Here is a 17,240-nt window from a genome sequence, read left to right as displayed (position 1 = left end):
GCCGTAAGGTGTATCGTCTTCTCTTGGTGAGTTGAGACCGATGCCCTTGGAGCGTAGTACCTCACGATGGTGAGGGATAGACACAGCGTCTTTAATTTCAATTTACCTGTCAGGTGAGGTGGTAAATGCAAATAATGTGATAAAGCACAACAACTTGCTGTTTCTGCCTGGCCTCGAACCAGGGACCTTTTGCGTGTAAGGCGAACGTGATAACCACTACACTACAGAAACAGACATGCCTGCTTACTTGCTTCATGTGGCTATGCATTGGACTGGAACCACTGCACTGGAAACAGACACACCTGCTTTCTTTATGTGGCTATGCTTTGGACTGGAATGCAAGGACTAAGGGACAATATTCATGACGCTCAAAGCTGAGCCTTTCTGACAGGATCTCTTCCTTTGGAAGAAAGGAACTGGGATCACTTTCATTCCAAGAGGTGATTTCAAAACCAGCCCTGCAATTACTTTGGAGAAGCACTGTGCATTTCATGTTCCAACGAGAAGTGCTGCTCCAACACAAAAAAGCAGTTAGAAAGAAATCCCGCACTCCTTCATCATGCCGAACTGCCTCGACACCAGTAGAAAGCATGCAATGCATTCCACCATGGCATCTTACAAGAGTGGAAAGCAGAAATACTCCTGTTTAAAAACAGATCGAACCTATGAAGGCACGGGCTCGTCCAGGATTTGAACCCGGGACCTCTCACACCCAAAGCGAGAATCATACCCCTAGACCAACGAGCCTGCTGCTGCAAAAGCCTTTCAAACATCTTCTGAAGTGTCTTTGTGAAAAAGCAGGGCCACTTGGAGACTCTCCTTATAAGCGTGCCATAGCAATTGATGTTTTGTGCCAAGGGTTTTTTTTTTGCCTCTAGCAAGGCAAGAGGTAGTCAAGAAGCCCTATGCTAGCAAGCTGAACTGTGGCGCTGATGAGAAAAGCAGACCCTTTCTTGTAGTTGTACGCCTCCGCAGGACCTGGGCCCTTGCACCGTAGACTTCCAGACCCGAAGCACTGAAGGGCCTGCCATCTCTTGCGCCTGAGCCAGAGGAGCATGCCTCTTGTATTCAAGCACACTTGCTCGCTCAGGGCTCGATCAGGCGAGATTTATATGAGTGCCTCACAGGCCTGAAACACTCACCTGGGAGACGCGGGGTGGCTGAATTCCCAGAATGGCCTTCGATAGGAAAATCACCTCCTTTCCTCCCGACTCATTTCAGAATTGGGTGAAAATCGCAAGACAGTGTTCAGGGGTGCATGGGTACTGCCTACTCCCAGCTGCCTCTCTGTCTTCTTCATGTTAATTTCAAGTCACAAGGAGGGACCATTGCCATTCTGCTCCGCCCACCTAACCAGGAAACCCAGGTTGAGCTTGTCTGCCTGTTGTTGTTGCAGGGGCAGTGCCTTCTCTGCCCAAAAGTGGCAGGAGAGCCTCACTTCAAACGATGGAATCAACTGCTTAAGTAGAAACCAGCATGGTAGTTACAGTGATAAGGTGCAGCTCTAACAGAAGGCGTGACTGAGATGCCCCTTCCAGAAATACATGGAATGCTGATTGAGGGCCCAGCCGGAGGGTTGGTGGATTTCTTTTCATATGCTACAGCAGCTTGCAAAGATAGTGTTGTGGGGAGCTGGCTGTGCAAGCAGAGGAAGATTTAAGGGCAGAAAATAGACCTATCAGAAGTGCGATTTGAACCCACAACTACATGAGCAAACCAGGATGCTTAGCTTAACTGAAGATCAAGCTCTCTTGAGGCTGCCGCCTTAGACCACTCGGCCATCCTGACAGCTGAGTCTGTGTTTAGGTCTGACTCCTCAGTCTGCACTTGTCGATGCTGCCGCTTGCAATGTTCCTATCAAGGTGACAGGTTTAAAGGCCCCACAATATAACATGGCCAAGAAAAAAAAAAGTAAAAAACAGAATAAGAAACCAGGCACATGCACGACTACGCAAAGATGCAGATAACTTTTTACCGGCCTGCAATAGTAATACAAGTTTTACACAGGTCACAAGTTTTTAAAGGCCATCCCTGAGTGAGACTAAGCTTTTAGGGAGCAAACACAAAAGCAGACACTGCCCATTGTTTCTGCCCGGTCTCGAACCGGGGACCTTTCGCGTGTTAGGCAAACGTGATAACCACTACACTACAGAAACAAGCATGAGGGCTTGACTGAAGGAGCAAAATTCCCCTCATATGTTTGCCCGATTGCCTCTATACTTGATCAGCAGTTGCTCGCAAAGCGAGGAGTAAGTGTGAAAATTGCAGCGTTGTCAGCCAGCAAGCGTACACTCAGATGTACTGAAAAGTCACAGCTGCGGGTAGAGACAAATATCTGATGCCTAAATGCCTGAAACCAGAGCCTGTGAAAGCATCACACAGAGCACACTGAAAGCAAGCAGGAAGGAAGCCAAGGCATGGTGATCCTTTTTTTCTCCTGAGGCTAAAAATATTTTGCACAACAATGCTTTGAGTGGAATGAGGAATCTTCAAGCTTTGTGTATTTTGAGTAAAATTTGTGTGTTTTCTGCTAAAAAAGGGTGTGTTGGGGATTTGGACCCGGACACCAATGAGCGAGGGCACAGAAGCACCACTGCTCAGACCCTGCTCCTAGGGTTGAGGGCAGAGAGTGGGCGAATACATCGCAAGGCAAGAAAATGCACATGGTTCTCTCTTCTGCAATATGACTAGAGTCATTTCCATGGTCGTCATCGAACATGACATAAAACGCCTCTATCCTTTAGACCTTTTGGCCCATAATTACAAGAGGATGACTGAGTGAGACGCTCTGCCAAATTTGTCAGCCTTGCACTCAGTCATTTTCAAAATGCAGGGAAGCGCCGTATTTAGTAGAATACAGCGCACCCCTGTGCTTCCCTCTGCGCCAGCTCTAAATTAGCTGCCGAGCGCCAACGCAGCCATCCTTGCGCCATGGTACAAGGATGGCTGCGTGGAGGGGGAAATTGTTTTTGTTCAGGAAGGCACACCTTCCTGCACAACAGAAATCTTCAGTGGCGATATGTTCGTGCAGCACACATAGAAAGAGCAAAAATGAGGAGAAATTAAAACATTTCTGCTCGTTTCTCCACTATAACGACACCCATTGTATGGCGCTTGGATTTTGGCGCTGCCACAGATTTACAAAAACTCGTAAAACTGGAGCAGCATCAAAATGCTATGGTGTTGCAGTGGCCCACCCAGAGCAACGCCCATTGCACGCCCCTTCCAGGGAAAGGGCTGCGTGTGAAGGGGCCGTATTTACAAGGTGGTGTTAAGCCACAAAACGTGGTTGAACAGCGTCTTGTAAATACGGCACAGTACATAGTGCCACCGGGGCGTCACTAAAGATGATGTGCCGGTGGCGATAGGGCCTTGTAAGTCTGGCCCTTTCTTTGCTCAAGGTGTATGTTCTTGGTGAAGGTAGGAAAGCCATTTTCGCTCTCATACCTTCCTTCCTTGGCTGGCTTGACCACAGTAGGCCCAGGCTTCAATGGAAAGGTCAAAAAGGGAGCAACTGACTGCCGTAAGGTGTATCGTCTTCTCTTGGTGAGTTGAGACCGATGCCCTTGGAGCGTAGTACCTCACGATGGTGAGGGATAGACACAGCGTCTTTAATTTCAATTTACCTGTCAGGTGAGGTGGTAAATGCAAATAATGTGATAAAGCACAATAACTTGCTGTTTCTGCCTGGCCTCGAACCAGGGACCTTTTGCGTGTAAGGCGAACGTGATAACCACTACACTACAGAAACAGACATGCCTGCTTTCTTGCTTCATGTGGCTATGCATTGGACTGGAACCACTGCACTGGAAACAGACACACCTGCTTTCTTTATGTGGCTATGCTTTGGACTGGAATGCAAGGACTAAGGGACAATATTCATGACGCTCAAAGCTGAGCCTTTCTGACAGGATCTCTTCCTTTGGAAGAAAGGAACTGGGATCACTTTCATTCCAAGAGGTGATTTCAAAACCAGCCCTGCAATTACTTTGGAGAAGCACTGTGCATTTCATGTTCCAACGAGAAGTGCTGCTCCAACACAAAAAAGCAGTTAGAAAGAAATCCCGCACTCCTTCATCATGCCGAACTGCCTCGACACCAGTAGAAAGCATGCAATGCATTCCACCATGGCATCTTACAAGAGTGGAAAGCAGAAATAGTCCTGTTTAAAAACAGATCGATCCTATGAAGGGACGGGTTCGTCCGGGATTTGAACCCGGGACCTCTCACACCCAAAGCGAGAATCATACCCCTAGACCAACGAGCCTGATGCTGCAAAATCCTTTCAAACATCTTCTGAAGTGTCTTTGAGAAAAAGCAGGGCCACTTGGAGACTCTCCTTCTAAGCGTGCCATAGCAATTGATGTTTTGTGCCAAGGTTTTTTTTTTTGCCTCTAGCAAGGCAAGAGGTAGTCAAGAAGCCCTATGCTAGAAAGCTGAATTATGGCGCTGATGAGAAAAGCGGACCCTTTCTGGTAGTTGTACGCCTCCGCAGGACCTGGGCCCTTGCACAGTAGACTTCCAGACCAGAAGCACTGAAGGGCCTGCCATCTCTTGCGCCTGAGCCAGAGGAGCACACCTCTTGTATTCAAGCACACTTGCTCGCTCAGTGCTCGATCAGGTTCGATCAGGCGAGATCGATATGAGTGCCTCACAGGCCTGAAACACTCACCTGGGAGACGCGGGGTGGCTGAATTCCCAGAATGGCCTTCGATAGGAAAATCACCTCCTTTCCTCCCGACTCATTTCAGAATTGGGTGAAAATCGCAAGACAGTGTTCAGGGGTGCATGGGTACTGCCTACTCCCAGCTGCCTCTCTGTCTTCTTCATGTTAATTTCAAGTCACAAGGAGGGACCATTGCCATTCTGCTCCGCCCACCTAACCAGGAAACCCAGGTTGAGCTTGTCTGCCTGTTGTTGTTGCAGGGGCAGTGCCTTCTCTGCCCAAAAGTGGCAGGAGAGCCGCACTTCAAACAATGGAATCAACTGCTTAAGTAGAAACCAGCATGGTAGTTACAGTGATAAGGTGCAGCTCTAACAGAAGGCGTGACTGAGATGCCCCTTCCAGAAATACATGGAATGCTGATTGAGGGCCCAGACGGAGGGTTGGTGGATTTCTTTTCATATGCTACAGCAGCTTGCAAAGATAGTGTTGTGGGGAGCTGGCTGTGCAAGCAGAGGAAGATTTAAGGGCAGAAAATAGACCTATCAGAAGTGCGATTTGAACCCACAACAACATGAGCAAACCAGGATGCTTAGCTTAACTGAAGATCAAGCTCTCTTGAGGCTGCCGCCTTAGACCACTCGGCCATCCTGACAGCTGAGTCTGTGTTTAGGTCTGACTCCTCAGTCTGCACTTGTCGATGCTGCCGCTTGCAATGTTCCTATCAAGGTGACAGGTTTAAAGGCCCCACAATATAACATGGCCAAGAAAAAAAAAAGTAAAAAACAGAATAAGAAACCAGGCACATGCACGACTACGCAAAGATGCAGATAACTTTTTACCGGCCTGCAATAGTAATACAAGTTTTACACAGGTCACAAGTTTTTAAAGGCCATCCCTGAGTGAGACTAAGCTTTTAGGGAGCAAACACAAAAGCATACACTGCCCATTGTTTCTGCCCGGTCTCGAACCGGGGACCTTTCGCGTGTTAGGCGAACATGATAACCACTACACTACAGAAACAAGCATGAGGGCTTGACTGAAGGAGCAAAATTCCCCTCATATGTTTGCCCGATTGCCTCTATACTTGATCAGCAGTTGCTCGCAAAGCGAGGAGTAAGTGTGAAAATTGCAGCGTTGTCAGCCAGCAAGCGTACACTCAGATGTACTGAAAAGTCACAGCTGCGGGTAGAGACAAATATCTGATGCCTAAATGCCTGAAACCAGAGCCTGTGAAAGCATCACACAGAGCACACTGAAAGCAAGCAGGAAGGAAGCCAAGGCATGGTGATCCTTTTTTTCTCCTGAGGCTAAAAATATTTTGCACAACAATGCTTTGAGTGGAATGAGGAATCTTCAAGCTTTGTGTATTTTGAGTAAAATTTGTGTGTTTTCTGCTAAAAAGGGTGTGTTGGGGATTTGGACCCGGACACCAACGAGCGAGGGCACAGAAGCACCACTGCTCAGACCCTGCTCCTAGGGTTGAGGGCAGAGAGTGGGCGAATACATCGCAAGGCAAGAAAATGCACATGGTTCTCTCTTCTGCAATATGACTAGAGTCATTTCCATGGTCATCATCGAACATGACATAAAACGCCTCTATCCTTTAGACCTTATGGCCCATAATTACAAGAGGATGACTGAGTGAGACGCTCTGCCAAATTTGGCAGCCTCGCACTCAGTCATTTTCAAAATGCAGGGAAGCGCCGTATTTAGTAGAATACAGCGCACCCCTGTGCTTCCCTCTGCGCCAGCTCTAAATTAGCTGCCGAGCGCCAACGCAGCCATCCTTGCGCCATGGTACAAGGATGGCTGCGTTGAGGGGGAAATTGTTTTTGTTCAGGAAGGCACACCTTCCTGCACAACAGAAATCTTCAGTGGCGATATGTTCGTGCAGCACACATAGAAAGAGCAAAAATTAGGAGAAATGAAAACATTTCTGCTCGTTTCTCCACTATAACGACACCCATTGTATGGCAATTGGATTTTGGCGCTGCCACAGATTTACAAAAACTCGTAAAACTGGAGCAGCATCAAAATGCTATGGTGTTGCAGTGGCCCACCCAGAGCAACGCCCATTGCACGCCCCTTCCAGGGAAAGGGCTGCGTGTGAAGGGGCCGTATTTACAAGGTGGTGCTAAGCCACAAAACGTGGTTGAACGGCGTCTTGTAAATACGGCACAGTACATAGTGCCACCGGGGCGTCACTAAAGATGATGTGCCGGTGGCGATAGGGCCTTGTAAGTCTGGCCCTTTCTTTGCTCAAGGTGTATGTTCTTGGTGAAGGTAGGAAAGGCATTTTCGCTCTCATACCTTCCTTGGCTGGCTTGACCACAGTAGGCCCAGGCTTCAATGGAAAGGTCAAAAAGGGAGCAACTGACTGCCGTAAGGTGTATCGTCTTCTCTTGGTGAGTTGAGACCGATGCCCTTGGAGCGTAGTACCTCACGATGGTGAGGGATAGACACAGCCTCTTTAATTTCAATTTATCTGTCAGGTGAGGTGGTAAATGCAAATAATGTGATAAAGCACAGCAGCTTGCTGTTTCTGCCTGGCCTCGAACCAGGGACCTTTTGCGTGTAAGGCGAACGTGATAACCACTACACTACAGAAACAGACATGCCTGCTTACTTGCTTCATGTGGCTATGCATTGGACTGGAACCACTGCACTGGAAACAGACACACCTGCTTTCTTTATGTGGCTATGCTTTGGACTGGAATGCAAGGACTAAGGGACAATATTCATGACGCTCAAAGCTGAGCCTTTCTGACAGGATCTCTTCCTTTGGAAGAAAGGAACTGGGATCACTTTCATTCCAAGAGGTGATTTCAAAACCAGCCCTGCAATTACTTTGGAGAAGCACTGTGCATTTCATGTTCCAACGAGAAGTGCTGCTCCAACACAAAAAAGCAGTTAGAAAGAAATCCCGCACTCCTTCATCATGCCGTACTGCCTCGACACCAGTAGAAAGCATGCAATGCATTCCACCATGGCATCTTACAAGAGTGGAAAGCAGAAATACTCCTGTTTAAAAACAGATGGAACCTATGAAGGCACAGGCTCGTCCGGGATTTGAACCCGGGACCTCTCACACCCAAAGCGAGAATCATACCCCTAGACCAACAAGCCTGCTGCTGCAAAAGCCTTTCAAACATCTTCTGAAGTGTCTTTGTGAAAAAGCAGGGCCACTTGGAGACTCTCCTTCTAAGCGTGCCATAGCAATTGATGTTTTGTGCCAAGGGTTTTTTTTTTGCCTCTAGCAAGGCAAGAGGTAGTCAAGAAGCCCTATGCTAGCAAGCTGAACTGTGGCGCTGATGAGAAAAGCAGACCCTTTCTGGTAGTTGTACGCCTCCGCAGGACCTGGGCCCTTGCACCGTAGACTTCCAGACCAGAAGCACTGAAGGGCCTGCCATCTCTTGCGCCTGAGCCAGAGGAGCATGCCTCTTGTATTCAAGCACACTTGCTCGCTCAGTGCTCGATCAGGCTCGATCAGGCGAGATTTATATGAGTGCCTCACAGGCCTGAAACACTCACCTGGGAGACGCGGGTGGCTGAATTCCCAGAATGGCCTTCGATAGGAAAATCACCTCCTTTCCTCCCGACTCATTTCAGAATTGGGTGAAAATCGCAAGACAGTGTTCAGGGGTGCATGGGTACTGCCTACTCCCAGCTGCCTCTCTGTCTTCTTCATGATATTTTCAAGTCACAAGGAGGGACCATTGCCATTCTGCTCCGCCCACCTAACCAGGAAACCCAGGTTGAGCTTGTCTGCCTGTTGTTGTTGCAGGGGCAGTGCCTTCTCTGCCCAAAAGTGGCAGGAGAGCCTCACTTCAAACGATGGAATCAACTGCTTAAGTAGAAACCAGCATGGTAGTTACAGTGATAAGGTGCAGCTCTAACAGAAGGCGTGACTGAGATGCCCCTTCCAGAAATACATGGAATGCTGATTGAGGGCCCAGCCGGAGGGTTGGTGGATTTCTTTTCATATGCTACAGCAGCTTGCAAAGATAGTGTTGTGGGGAGCTGGCTGTGCAAGCAGAGGAAGATTTAAGGGCAGAAAATAGACCTATCAGAAGTGCGATTTGAACCCACAACAACATGAGCAAACCAGGATGCTTAGCTTAACTGAAGATCAAGCTCTCTTGAGGCTGCCGCCTTAGACCACTCGGCCATCCTGACAGCTGAGTCTGTGTTTAGGTCTGACTCCTCAGTCTGCACTTGTCGATGCTGCCGCTTGCAATGTTCCTATCAAGGTGACAGGTTTAAAGGCCCCACAATATAACATGGCCAAGAAAAAAAAAAGTAAAAAACAGAATAAGAAACCAGGCACATGCACGACTACGCAAAGATGCAGATAACTTTTTACCGGCCTGCAATAGTAATACAAGTTTTACACAGGTCACAAGTTTTTAAAGGCCATCCCTCAGTGAGACTAAGCTTTTAGGGAGCAAACACAAAAGCATACACTGCCCATTGTTTCTGCCCAGTCTCGAACCGGGGACCTTTCGCGTGTTAGGCGAACATGATAACCACTACACTACAGAAACAAGCATGAGGGCTTGACTGAAGGAGCAAAATTCCCCTCATATGTTTGCCCGATTGCCTCTATACTTGATCAGCAGTTGCTCGCAAAGCGAGGAGTAAGTGTGAAAATTGCAGCGTTGTCAGCCAGCAAGCGTACACTCAGATGTACTGAAAAGTCACAGCTGCGGGTAGAGACAAATATCTGATGCCTAAATGCCTGAAACCAGAGCCTGTGAAAGCATCACACAGAGCACACTGAAAGCAAGCAGGAAGGAAGACAAGGCATGGTGATCCTTTTTTTCTCCTGAGGCTAAAAATATTTTGCACAACAATGCTTTGAGTGGAATGAGGAATCTTCAAGCTTTGTGTATTTTGAGTAAAATTTGTGTGTTTTCTGCTAAAAAGGGTGTGTTGGGGATTTGGACCCGGACACCAACGAGCGAGGGCACAGAAGCACCACTGCTCAGACCCTGCTCCTAGGGTTGAGGGCAGAGAGTGGGCGAATACATCGCAAGGCAAGAAAATGCACATGGTTCTCTCTTCTGCAATATGACTAGAGTCATTTCCATGGTCATCATCGAACATGACATAAAAAGCCTCTATCCTTTAGACCTTTTGGCCCATAATTACAAGAGGATGACTGAGTGAGACGCTCTGCCAAATTTGGCAGCCTCGCACTCAGTCATTTTCAAAATGCAGGGAAGCGCCGTATTTAGTAGAATACAGCGCACCCCTGTGCTTACCTCTGCGCCAGCTCTAAATTAACTGCCGAGCGCCAACGCAGCCATCCTTGCGCCATGGTACAAGGATGGCTGCGTTGAGGGGGAAATTGTTTTTGTTCAGGAAGGCACACCTTCCTGCACAACAGAAATCTTCAGTGGCGATATGTTCGTGCAGCACACATAGAAAGAGCAAAAATGAGGAGAAATGAAAACATTTCTGCTCGTTTCTCCACTATAACGACACCCATTGTATGGCGCTTGGATTTTGGCGCTGCCACAGATTTACAAAAACTCGTAAAACTGGAGCAGCATCAAAATGCTATGGTGTTGCAGTGGCCCACCCAGAGCAACGCCCATTGCACGCCCCTTCCAGGGAAAGGGCTGCGTGTGAAGGGGCCGTATTTACAAGGTGGTGTTAAGCCACAAAACGTGGTTGAACGGCGTCTTGTAAATACGGCACAGTACATAGTGCCACCGGGGCGTCACTAAAGATGATGTGCCGGTGGCGATAGGGCCTTGTAAGTCTGGCCCTTTCTTTGCTCAAGGTGTATGTTCTTGGTGAAGGTAGGAAAGCCATTTTCGCTCTCATACCTTCCTTGGCTGGCTTGACCACAGTAGGCCCAGGCTTCAATGGAAAGGTCAAAAAGGGAGCAACTGACTGCCGTAAGGTGTATCGTCTTCTCTTGGTGAGTTGAGACCGATGCCCTTGGAGCGTAGTACCTCACGATGGTGAGGGATAGACACAGCCTCTTTAATTTCAATTTACCTGTCAGGTGAGGTGGTAAATGCAAATAATGTGATAAAGCACAGCAACTTGCTGTTTCTGCCTGGCCTCGAACCAGGGACCTTTCGCGTGTAAGGCGAACGTGATAACCACTACACTACAGAAACAGACATGCCTGCTTACTTGCTTCATGTGGCTATGCATTGGACTGGAACCACTGCACTGGAAACAGACACACCTGCTTTCTTTATGTGGCTATGCTTTGGACTGGAATGCAAGGACTAAGGGACAATATTCATGACGCTCAAAGCTGAGCCTTTCTGACAGGATCTCTTCCTTTGGAAGAAAGGAACTGGGATCACTTTCATTCCAAGAGGTGATTTCAAAACCAGCCCTGCAATTACTTTGGAGAAGCACTGTGCATTTCATGTTCCAACGAGAAGTGCTGCTCCAACACAAAAAAGCAGTTAGAAAGAAATCCCGCACTCCTTCATCATGCCGAACTGCCTCGACACCAGTAGAAAGCATGCAATGCATTCCACCATGGCATCTTACAAGAGTGGAAAGCAGAAATACTCCTGTTTAAAAACAGATCGAACCTATGAAGGCACGGGTTCGTCCGGGATTTGAACCCGGGACCTCTCACACCCAAAGCGAGAATCATACCCCTAGACCAACGAGCCTGCTGCTGCAAAAGCCTTTCAAACATCTTCTGAAGTGTCTTTGTGAAAAAGCAGGGCCACTTGGAGACTCTCCTTCTAAGCGTGCCATAGCAATTGATGTTTTGTGCCAAGGTTTTTTTTTTTGCCTCTAGCAAGGCAAGAGGTAGTCAAGAAGCCCTATGCTAGCAAGCTGAACTGTGGCGCTGATGAGAAAAGCAGACCCTTTCTGGTAGTTGTACGCCTCCGCAGGACCTGGGCCCTTGCACCGTAGACTTCCAGACCAGAAGCACTGAAGGGCCTGCCATCTCTTGCGCCTGAACCAGAGGAGCATGCCTCTTGTATTCAAGCACACTTGCTCGCTCAGTGCTCGATCAGGCGAGATTTATATGAGTGCCTCACAGGCCTGAAACACTCACCTGGGAGACGCGGGGTGGCTGAATTCCCAGAATGGCCTTCGATAGGAAAATCACCTCCTTTCCTCCCGACTCATTTCAGAATTGGGTGAAAATCGCAAGACAGTGTTCAGGGGTGCATGGGTACTGCCTACTCCCAGCTGCCTCTCTGTCTTCTTCATGTTAATTTCAAGTCACAAGGAGGGACCATTGCCATTCTGCTCCGCCCACCTAACCAGGAAACCCAGGTTGAGCTTGTCTGCCTGTTGTTGTTGCAGGGGCAGTGCCTTCTCTGCCCAAAAGTGGCAGGAGAGCCTCACTTCAAACGATGGAATCAACTGCTTAAGTAGAAACCAGCATGGTAGTTACAGTGATAAGGTGCAGCTCTAACAGAAGGCGTGACTGAGATGCCCCTTCCAGAAATACATGGAATGCTGATTGAGGGCCCAGCCGGAGGGTTGGTGGATTTCTTTTCATATGCTACAGCAGCTTGCAAAGATAGTGTTGTGGGGAGCTGGCTGTGCAAGCAGAGGAAGATTTAAGGGCAGAAAATAGACCTATCAGAAGTGCGATTTGAACCCACAACTACATGAGCAAACCAGGATGCTTAGCTTAACTGAAGATCAAGCTCTCTTGAGGCTGCCGCCTTAGACCACTCGGCCATCCTGACAGCTGAGTCTGTGTTTAGGTCTGACTCCTCAGTCTGCACTTGTCGATGCTGCCGCTTGCAATGTTCCTATCAAGGTGACAGGTTTAAAGGCCCCACAATATAACATGGCCAAGAAAAAAAAAAGAAAAAAACAGAATAAGAAACCAGGCACATGCACGACTACGCAAAGATGCAGATAACTTTTTACCGGCCTGCAATAGTAATACAAGTTTTACACAGGTCACAAGTTTTTAAAGGCCATCCCTGAGTGAGACTAAGCTTTTAGGGAGCAAACACAAAAGCAGACACTGCCCATTGTTTCTGCCCGGTCTCGAACCGGGGACCTTTCGCGTGTTAGGCGAACGTGATAACCACTACACTACAGAAACAAGCATGAGGGCTTGACTGAAGGAGCAAAATTCCCCTCATATGTTTGCCCGATTGCCTCTATACTTGATCAGCAGTTGCTCGCAAAGCGAGGAGTAAGTGTGAAAATTGCAGCGTTGTCAGCCAGCAAGCGTACACTCAGATGTACTGAAAAGTCACAGCTGCGGGTAGAGACAAATATCTGATGCCTAAATGCCTGAAACCAGAGCCTGTGAAAGCATCACACAGAGCACACTGAAAGCAAGCAGGAAGGAAGCCAAGGCATGGTGATCCTTTTTTTCTCCTGAGGCTAAAAATATTTTGCACAACAATGCTTTGAGTGGAATGAGGAATCTTCAAGCTTTGTGTATTTTGAGTAAAATTTGTGTGTTTTCTGCTAAAAAGGGTGTGTTGGGGATTTGGACCCGGACACCAACGAGCGAGGGCACAGAAGCACCACTGCTCAGACCCTGCTCCTAGGGTTGAGGGCAGAGAGTGGGCGAATACATCGCAAGGCAAGAAAATGCACATGGTTCTCTCTTCTGCAATATGACTAGAGTCATTTCCATGGTCGTCATCGAACATGACATAAAACGCCTCTATCCTTTAGACCTTTTGGCCCATAATTACAAGAGGATGACTGAGTGAGACGCTCTGCCAAATTTGGCAGCCTCGCACTCAGTCATTTTCAAAATGCAGGGAAGCGCCGTATTTAGTAGAATACAGCGCACCCCTGTGCTTCCCTCTGCGCCAGCTCTAAATTAGCTGCCGAGCACCAACGCAGCCATCCTTGCGCCATGGTACAAGGATGGCTGCGTGGAGGGGGAAATTGTTTTTGTTCAGGAAGGCACACCTTCCTGCACAACAGAAATCTTCAGTGGCGATATGTTCGTGCAGCACACATAGAAAGAACAAAAATGAGGAGAAATGAAAACATTTCTGCTCGTTTCTCCACTATAACGACACCCATTGTATGGCGCTTGGTTTTTGGCGCTGCCACAGATTTACAAAAACTCGTAAAACTGGAGCAGCATCAAAATGCTATGGTGTTGCAGTGGCCCACCCAGAGCAACGCCCATTGCACGCCCCTTCCAGGGAAAGGGCTGCGTGTGAAGGGGACGTATTTACAAGGTGGTGTTAAGCCACAAAACGTGGTTGAACGGCGTCTTGTAAATACGGCACAGTACATAGTGCCACCGGGGCGTCACTAAAGATGATGTGCCGGTGGCGATAGGGCCTTGTAAGTCTGGCCCTTTCTTTGCTCAAGGTGTATGTTCTTGGTGAAGGTAGGAAAGCCATTTTCGCTCTCATACCTTCCTTCCTTGGCTGGCTTGACCACAGTAGGCCCAGGCTTCAATGGAAAGGTCAAAAAGGGAGCAACTGACTGCCGTAAGGTGTATCGTCTTCTCTTGGTGAGTTGAGACCGATGCCCTTGGAGCGTAGTACCTCACGATGGTGAGGGATAGACACAGCCTCTTTAATTTCAATTTACCTGTCAGGTGAGGTGGTAAATGCAAATAATGTGATAAAGCACAGCAACTTGCTGTTTCTGCCTGGCCTCGAACCAGGGACCTTTCGCGTGTAAGGCGAACGTGATAACCACTACACTATAGAAACAGACATGCCTGCTTACTTGCTTCATGTGGCTATGCATTGGACTGGAACCACTGCACTGGAAACAGACACACCTGCTTTCTTTATGTGGCTATGCTTTGGACTGGAATGCAAGGACTAAGGGACAATATTCATGACGCTCAAAGCTGAGCCTTTCTGACAGGATCTCTTCCTTTGGAAGAAAGGAACTGGGATCACTTTCATTCCAAGAGGTGATTTCAAAACCAGCCCTGCAATTACTTTGGAGAAGCACTGTGCATTTCATGTTCCAACGAGAAGTGCTGCTCCAACACAAAAAAGCAGTTAGAAAGAAATCCCGCACTCCTTCATCATGCCGAACTGCCTCGACACCAGTAGAAAGCATGCAATGCATTCCACCATGGCATCTTACAAGAGTGGAAAGCAGAAATACTCCTGTTTAAAAACAGATCGAACCTATGAAGGCACGGGCTCGTCCGGGATTTGAACCCGGGACCTCTCACACCCAAAGCGAGAATCATACCCCTAGACCAACGAGCCTGCTGCTGCAAAAGCCTTTCAAACATCTTCTGAAGTGTCTTTGTGAAAAAGCAGGGCCACTTGGAGACTCTCCTTCTAAGCGTGCCATAGCAATTGATGTTTTGTGCCAAGGGTTTTTTTTTTGCCTCTAGCAAGGTAAGAGGTAGTCAAGAAGCCCTATGCTAGCAAGCTGAACTGTGGCGCTGATGAGAAAAGCAGACCCTTTCTGGTAGTTGTACGCCTCCGCAGGACCTGGGCCCTTGCACCGTAGACTTCCAGACCAGAAGCACTGAAGGGCCTGCCATCTCTTGCGCCTGAGCCAGAGGAGCACGCCTCTTGTATTCAAGCACACTTGCTCACTCAGTGCTTGATCAGGCGAGATTTATATGAGTGCCTCACAGGCCTGAAACACTCACCTGGGAGACGCGGGGTGGCTGAATTCCCAGAATGGCCTTCGATAGGAAAATCACCTCCTTTCCTCCCGACTCATTTCAGAATTGGGTGAAAATCGCAAGACAGTGTTCAGGGGTGCATGGGTACTGCCTACTCCCAGCTGCCTCTCTGTCTTCTTCATGTTAATTTCAAGTCACAAGGAGGGACCATTGCCATTCTGCTCCGCCCACCTAACCAGGAAACCCAGGTTGAGCTTGTCTGCCTGTTGTTGTTGCAGGGGCAGTGCCTTCTCTGCCCAAAAGTGGCAGGAGAGCCTCACTTCAAACGATGGAATCAACTGCTTAAGTAGAAACCAGCATGGTAGTTACAGTGATAAGGTGCAGCTCTAACAGAAGGCGTGACTGAGATGCCCCTTCCAGAAATACATGGAATGCTGATTGAGGGCCCAGCCGGAGGGTTGGTGGATTTCTTTTCATATGCTACAGCAACTTGCAAAGATAGTGTTGTGGGGAGCTGGCTGTGCAAGCAGAGGAAGATTTAAGGGCAGAAAATAGACCTATCAGAAGTGCGATTTGAACCCACAACTACATGAGCAAACCAGGATGCTTAGCTTAACTGAAGATCAAGCTCTCTTGAGGCTGCCGCCTTAGACCACTCGGCCATCCTGACAGCTGAGTCTGTGTTTAGGTCTGACTCCTCAGTCTGCACTTGTCGATGCTGCCGCTTGCAATGTTCCTATCAAGGTGACAGGTTTAAAGGCCCCACAATATAACATGGCCAAGAAAAAAAAAAGTAAAAAACAGAATAAGAAACCAGGCACATGCACGACTACGCAAAGATGCAGATAACTTTTTACCGGCCTGCAATAGTAATACAAGTTTTACACAGGTCACAAGTTTTTAAAGGCCATCCCTGAGTGAGACTAAGCTTTTAGGGAGCAAACACAAAAGCAGACACTGCCCATTGTTTCTGCCCGGTCTCGAACGGGGGACCTTTCGCGTGTTAGGCGAACGTGATAACCACTACACTACAGAAACAAGCATGAGGGCTTGACTGAAGGAGCAAAATTCCCCTCATATGTTTGCCCGATTGCCTCTATACTTGATCAGCAGTTGCTCGCAAAGCGAGGAGTAAGTGTGAAAATTGCAGCGTTGTCAGCCAGCAAGCGTACACTCAGATGTACTGAAAAGTCACAGCTGCGGGTAGAGACAAATATCTGATGCCTAAATGCCTGAAACCAGAGCCTGTGAAAGCATCACACAGAGCACACTGAAAGCAAGCAGGAAGGAAGCCAAGGCATGGTGATCCTTTTTTTCTCCTGAGGCTAAAAATATTTTGCACAACAATGCTTTGAGTGGAATGAGGAATCTTCAAGCTTTGTGTATTTTGAGTAAAATTTGTGTGTTTTCTGCTAAAAAGGGTGTGTTGGGGATTTGGACCCGGACACCAACGAGCGAGGGCACAGAAGCACCACTGCTCAGACCCTGCTCCTAGGGTTGAGGGCAGAGAGTGGGCGAATACATCGCAAGGCAAGAAAATGCACATGGTTCTCTCTTCTGCAATATGACTAGAGTCATTTCCATGGTCGTCATCGAACATGACATAAAACGCCTCTATCCTTTAGACCTTTTGGCCCATAATTACAAGAGGATGACTGAGTGAGACGCTCTGCCAAATTTGGCAGCCTCGCACTCAGTCATTTTCAAAATGCAGGGAAGCGCCGTATTTAGTAGAATACAGCGCACCCCTGTGCTTCCCTCTGCGCCAGCTCTAAATTAGCTGCCGAACACCAACGCAGCCATCCTTGCGCCATGGTACAAGGATGGCTGCGTGGAGGGGGAAATTGTTTTTGTTCAGGAAGGCACACCTTCCTGCACATCAGAAATCTTCAGTGGCGATATGTTCGTGCAGCACACATAGAAAGAGCAAAAATGAGGAGAAATGAAAACATTTCTGCTCGTTTCTCCACTATAACGACACCCATTGTATGGCGCTTGGATTTTGGCGCTGCCACAGATTTACAAAAACTCGTA

General features: G+C 48.1%; 11 non-coding genes across 11 annotated transcripts; all 11 read right to left on the bottom strand.

The window, feature by feature from the left end:
• Positions 1–158: 158 nt before the first annotated feature.
• TRNAV-UAC (transfer RNA valine (anticodon UAC)) lies at positions 159–231 on the bottom strand. Its single transcript has one exon. It is a non-coding gene; the product is annotated as a tRNA-Val (tRNA).
• Positions 232–675: 444 nt separating this feature from the next.
• Positions 676–747, bottom strand: TRNAP-UGG (transfer RNA proline (anticodon UGG)). Its single transcript has one exon. It is a non-coding gene; the product is annotated as a tRNA-Pro (tRNA).
• A 1,336-nt stretch (positions 748–2,083) lies between these two features.
• TRNAV-AAC (transfer RNA valine (anticodon AAC)) lies at positions 2,084–2,156 on the bottom strand. The gene has a single exon. It is a non-coding gene; the product is annotated as a tRNA-Val (tRNA).
• A 1,522-nt stretch (positions 2,157–3,678) lies between these two features.
• TRNAV-UAC (transfer RNA valine (anticodon UAC)) lies at positions 3,679–3,751 on the bottom strand. Its single transcript has one exon. It is a non-coding gene; the product is annotated as a tRNA-Val (tRNA).
• A 1,862-nt stretch (positions 3,752–5,613) lies between these two features.
• TRNAV-AAC (transfer RNA valine (anticodon AAC)) lies at positions 5,614–5,686 on the bottom strand. The gene has a single exon. It is a non-coding gene; the product is annotated as a tRNA-Val (tRNA).
• A 1,517-nt stretch (positions 5,687–7,203) lies between these two features.
• On the bottom strand, positions 7,204–7,276 carry TRNAV-UAC (transfer RNA valine (anticodon UAC)). The gene has a single exon. It is a non-coding gene; the product is annotated as a tRNA-Val (tRNA).
• A 444-nt stretch (positions 7,277–7,720) lies between these two features.
• On the bottom strand, positions 7,721–7,792 carry TRNAP-UGG (transfer RNA proline (anticodon UGG)). The gene has a single exon. It is a non-coding gene; the product is annotated as a tRNA-Pro (tRNA).
• A 2,935-nt stretch (positions 7,793–10,727) lies between these two features.
• TRNAV-UAC (transfer RNA valine (anticodon UAC)) lies at positions 10,728–10,800 on the bottom strand. Its single transcript has one exon. It is a non-coding gene; the product is annotated as a tRNA-Val (tRNA).
• Positions 10,801–12,652: 1,852 nt separating this feature from the next.
• On the bottom strand, positions 12,653–12,725 carry TRNAV-AAC (transfer RNA valine (anticodon AAC)). The gene has a single exon. It is a non-coding gene; the product is annotated as a tRNA-Val (tRNA).
• A 1,521-nt stretch (positions 12,726–14,246) lies between these two features.
• Positions 14,247–14,319, bottom strand: TRNAV-UAC (transfer RNA valine (anticodon UAC)). The gene has a single exon. It is a non-coding gene; the product is annotated as a tRNA-Val (tRNA).
• A 444-nt stretch (positions 14,320–14,763) lies between these two features.
• Positions 14,764–14,835, bottom strand: TRNAP-UGG (transfer RNA proline (anticodon UGG)). Its single transcript has one exon. It is a non-coding gene; the product is annotated as a tRNA-Pro (tRNA).
• Positions 14,836–17,240: the final 2,405 nt, after the last annotated feature.

The sequence above is a fragment of the Pleurodeles waltl genome, unplaced genomic scaffold (genome assembly GCF_031143425.1).
Source record: "Pleurodeles waltl isolate 20211129_DDA unplaced genomic scaffold, aPleWal1.hap1.20221129 scaffold_91, whole genome shotgun sequence".
NCBI lineage: Eukaryota > Metazoa > Chordata > Amphibia > Caudata > Salamandridae > Pleurodeles > Pleurodeles waltl.
This window is presented reverse-complemented; position numbering and strand designations above follow the sequence as displayed.